Source organism: Lagenorhynchus albirostris, chromosome 5 (genome assembly GCF_949774975.1).
Source record: "Lagenorhynchus albirostris chromosome 5, mLagAlb1.1, whole genome shotgun sequence".
Classification (NCBI taxonomy): Eukaryota; Metazoa; Chordata; class Mammalia; order Artiodactyla; family Delphinidae; genus Lagenorhynchus; species Lagenorhynchus albirostris.
The window spans coordinates 32,832,573-32,837,743 of record NC_083099.1 but is presented as its reverse complement, the minus strand read 5'-3'; the positions used below and the strand labels follow the sequence as shown (position 1 = coordinate 32,837,743).

General features: G+C 34.3%; 1 non-coding gene across 1 annotated transcript; it reads right to left on the bottom strand.

The window, feature by feature from the left end:
* Positions 1-3,208: 3,208 nt before the first annotated feature.
* On the bottom strand, positions 3,209-3,315 carry LOC132521439 (U6 spliceosomal RNA). Its single transcript, XR_009540886.1, has one exon. It is a non-coding gene; the product is annotated as a U6 spliceosomal RNA (small nuclear RNA).
* Between the last annotated feature and the right edge of the window lie 1,856 nt (positions 3,316-5,171).

The following is a 5,171-nucleotide window of genomic DNA, read 5'->3' as shown; positions in this document are numbered from 1 at the left end:
ATGGTTTTTATTCTTCAGTTAGTAGTTAATGTGGTGTATAACACTGATTGATTTACGGATATTGAAGATTCCTTGCATCCCTGAGATAAATCCTAGTTGATCATGGTGTATGATCCTTTTAATGTATTGTTGGATTCGATTTGCTAGTATTTTGTTGAGTATCTTTATATCTATGTTTATAGTGATATTGGCCTGTAATTTTCTTTTTTTGTGGTATTTTTCTCTGGTTTTGGTATCAGGGTGGTGGTGGCATCATAGAATGAGTTTGGGAGTGTTCCTTGCTCTGCAATTCTATGGAAAAGTTAAAAAAGGGTAGGTGTTAACTCTTTTTCAAATGTTCAATATAATTCACCTGTGAAGCCATCTGGTCCTGTACTTTTGTTTGTTGGAAGTTTTAAAATCACTGTTTCAATTTTAGTACTTGTGTTTGGTCTGTTCATATTCTTTATTTATTCCTGATTCAGTCTTAGAAGGTTGTATCTTTCTAAGAATTTGTCCATTTCTTCTAGGTTGTCCATTTTATTGGCATAGAGCTGCTAGTGGTAGTTTCTTATGATCCTTTGTATTTCTGCAATGTCAGTTGTAACTTCTTTTTCATTTCTTCTTTAATTGGCATAGAGTTTCTTGTGGTAGTCTCTTATGATCCTTTGTATTTCTGCAGTGTCAATTGTAACTTCTCCTTTTTCATTTCTTCTTTAATTGATTTGAGTCCTCTCTCTTTCTTGATGAGTCTGGCTAAAGGTTTATCAGTTTTGTTCATCTTCTCAAAGAACCAGCTTTTAGTTTCATTGATCTTTGCTATTGTTTTCTTCGTCTGTTTCATTTATTTCTGCTCTGATCTTTATGATTTTTTCCTTTTACTAACTTTGGCTTTTGTTTTTTTCTCTTTCTCTAGTTGGTTTAGGTGTAAGGTCAGGTTGTTTATTTGAGATTTTTCTTGTTTCCTGAGGTAAGATTTATTGCTATAAACTTCTCTTTTAGACCTGCTTTTACTGAGTCCTGAAGGTTTTGGACCATCGTATTTTCATTGTCATTTGTCTCTAGGTATTTTTTAAATTTCCTCTTTAATTTCTTCAGTAATCTGTTGGTTGTTTAGTAACATATTGTTTAGCCTCCATGTGTTTGTGGTTTTTTCCCCCTGTAATTGATTTCTAATCCCATAGCGTTGTGGTCAGAAAAGATGCTTGGTATGATTTCAATTTTCTTAAATTTACCAAGACTTGATTTGTGGCCCAAGATGTGATCTCTCCTGGAGAATGTTCCACGTGCACTTGTGAAGGAAGTGTATTCGGCTGCTTTCCGATGGAATGTTCTGTAAATATCAATTAAGTCCATCTGGTCTAATGTGTCATTTAAGGCCTGTGTTTCCTTATTGATTTTCTGTCTGGATGATCTGTCCATTGATGAGAGTGGAGTATTAAAGTCCCCCACTATTATTGTGTTACTGCCAGTTTCTCCTTTTATGGCTGTTAGCATTTGCCTTATATATTGAGGTGCTCCTATGTTATGTGCATATATATTTATAATTGTTATATCTTCTTCTTGGATTGATCCCTTGATCATTATGTAGTGTCCTTCTTTGTCTCTTGTAACATTCTTTATTTTAGAGTCTATTTTGTCTGATGTGATTATTGCTACTCTGGCTATCTTTCAATTTCAGTTTGCATGGAATAGCTTTTTCCATTCCTTCACTGTCAGTCTGTATGTGTCCCTAGATCTGAAGTCGGTCTCTCATAGAGAGCATATATACAGCTCGTGTTTTTGTATCCATTCAGCCAGTCCATGTCTGTTTTGGTTGGAGCATTTAATCCATTTACATTTAAGGTCATTATTTTTATTTTTTTATTTTTTATTATTTTTTATTTTTTTCAGTATGCGGGCCCCTCACTGTTGTGGCCTCTCCCATTGCGGAGCACAGGCTCCGGACGCGCAGGCTCAGCGGCCACGGCTCACGGGCCTAGCTGCTCCGTGGTATGTGGGATCTTCCTGGACTGGGGCACAAACCTGTGTCCCCTGCATCGGCAGGCAGACTCTCAACCACTGCGCCACCAGGGACTCCCCTAAGGTCATTATTGATATGTATGTTCCTATTGCCATTTTCTTAATTGCTTTGGATTTGTTTTTGAAGGTCTTTTTTCTTCCTCTTTTGTTCTCTTCTTCTGTGATTTGATGTCTATCTTTAGTGAAGTGTTTGGATTGCTTTTTCTTTTTTGTGTGTGTATCTATTGTAGGTTTTTGGTTTGTGGTTCCCATGAGGCTTTGATATAGCAGTCTATATATAAACAAGATTGTTTTAAGTTGCTGGTCTTTTAATTTCAAATGCCTTTCCAATATCCTGTATTTGTACTCTCCCCATGATTGCTGGGTTTGATAACAAATTTCTTTGTGTATGATTTCCTACCTTTATCTTTTCCTTTACCGGTGAGCTTTCCCATTTGTAATTTTCTTGATTCTATTTGTGGCCTTTTCTTTTCTACCTAGAGAAGTTCCTTCAGGATTTGTTGTAATTCTGGTTTGATGTTGCTGAATTCTCTTAGCTTTTGCTTGTCTGTAAAACTTCTGATTTCTCCTTTGAATTTGAACGAGAGTCTTGCTGGGTAGAGTATTCTTGGTTGTAGCTTTTTCCCTTTCATCACTTTAAATATGTCATGCCACTCCCTTTTGGCCTGCAGAGTTTTTGCTGAAAAATCAGCTGATAACCTTATGTGGGTTCTCTTGTATGTTATTTGTTGCTTTTCCCTTGTTGCTGTTATTTTTTTTTTAATTTTTATTTTTTAATAAAATTTTTATTTTTAATTTTTATCAGTTTTATTATTATGTGTCTCAGCATGTTCCTCCTTGGGTTTATCTTTTATGGGACTCTCTGTGCTTCCTGGACTTGATTGAGTGTTTTCTTTCTCATGTTAGGGAAGTTTTTGGCTATAATCTCTTCAAATATTTTCTCAGTCCCTTTCGCTCTCTCTTCTCCTTCTGGGACCCCTATAATGCGAATGTTCGTGTGTTTAGTTTTGTCCCAGAGGTCTCTGAGACTGTCTTCATTTCTTTTCATTCTTTTTTTCTGTTCTGTGGCAGTGATTTTCACCATTCTGTCTTCCAGCTCACTTATTCATTCTTCTGCCTTAGTTATTTTGCTATTGATTCCTTCTAGTGTATTTTTCATTCCAGTTATTGTATTGTTCATCTCTGTTCTTTAAACCTTCTCTTTGTTAAAAATATTGAACACTTCGCGAATTTGCATGTCATCCTTGTGCAGGGACCATGCTAATCTTCTCTGTATTGTTCCAATTTTAGTATATGTGCTGCTGAAGTGACCACATCTGTTCCTTTTGTCTTTTCTTGCTCTCTTCATTTGTTGTTTGACTTTCTTTAGTGGTTACATTTATATTTATTTCTCTTTGTCTTTTTTGTATTTACTGTAGGTTTTTGCTTTGTGGTTACTGTGAGGCTTACATATAATAACTTACACTCTGTTTTAAGTTGATAACAACTTAAGTGTGTTCCCACTTTAAAATCAACATTTTTACTTACTGTCCCCCTACATGTTTTATGTTTTTGATTCATATTTTTACATCTGTTTATTTTGTGTATCCCGTAACTAATTATTGTAAACATAGTTACATTTACTACTTTTGTCTTTTAACCTTTACACTAGCTTTATAAGTAATTATTACCTTTACTATATGTTTACTTTTCCAGTGAGATTTATTCTTTCATATGTGATCTTGTTACTAATTAACTCCCTTTTGAGTCTGTTTTTTCACCTATAAAATGGTATGATGATGTCTTCATCATAGGAGCTAAATTTATGTATGAAATGTATGTGAGGCTGCTTTGTAAATTATCAGCTACTTTATAAGTTTATTGTAAAATGGAAATATCCTTTCATGTCCAGTTTTTGTCACTTTGCCTTTCTGTTTATCTAGTAATCACGTATGCGTATAGATGGCACTGAGAAGATTGCTTTAAAATTACTTATTATATCGTTTTATTAATATATATTATATTTATTATTACCTATTTTATTGTTTTACTACTATATGAATGTTTGACTTATATGTAGAATTTATTTATAGTTTGACATCATTTAGTAATTATCCAGAGACACAGACATGGTTTACTGTTACTTTTTTATGACTAGATCTATTAGTAAAGGGAGTAAGCCTCACCATATCCATTACTCTGTGTGGATGCTATAATTAACTCATCCATGACTTTATAAAGAGCTAGCCGTGGATTCCCAGTGTAAGAATATTTGCTTTAGGTTTCTTACCTCAACCTTCTGGTTTTAATTTGATTCAGTCTGAGAAAGGCAAAGTAAATCAAGGACAGAGCAGGCCTGCTTTGTGAGTTTGGATTGAAAAAATGAGAAATTCAGCCTAGACACCAGTGGGGATATGTGATATAATCAATAAAATGGTGAAGGGTTCGGATTTGTTCAGTACCCCAAAGGAGTCCTCTTTAAAACTATAAATATGCATTAGACTTAGATTCCCCTATCTAGTCCACCAAATATGAAACCAGGAAGTGATTTTTTCTAATACTTTTCTGATTATAGCAGTAATATGTGAGGTGGAAGAAATCTAGAAAGTACACTTGAGCTCAGTAAAGAAAACAAAAACCCTATGACACCACTTCATAGAGATCACTGTTGTTATTTATAACCATAATCACTGTGAATAGCCTTAAAAGCTTTGTTTTGTGTGTGTTTATACCTATATCTAGATTTCATATGTAGTTGTGTATATAACTTTTGATTTGCAAAATTGAAATCATAGTGTTTTTATTACCTTAATTAAAAATATTTCCTCATTGTCACATGTATGTGAAATATTCACTATTTAGACGAACCATAATTTATCTGTGCCCTATTTTTGGACATTCTAAGTTGGCCCCCAGTTTTTGCTCTTATATGTAATGGGGGAATGAAAACAGTCTTATATGTAAAAATTGGTGTGAAATTTGCTAATTATTTTATGTGGATAGGACCTAAAAACGGAATGTCTGGGTCAAAGTTACCTATAGTTTTAAGGATTTTTGAAACATATGCCAGATGTTGTCCATAAGAGTCCAATGAGAGCTCCCATTGCCATACCACTTCACCATTGTCTTACCAGCTCATCAGGTACTGTTTACTTTATGCACTGACTACAAATTATGTTCCTCTCACTATC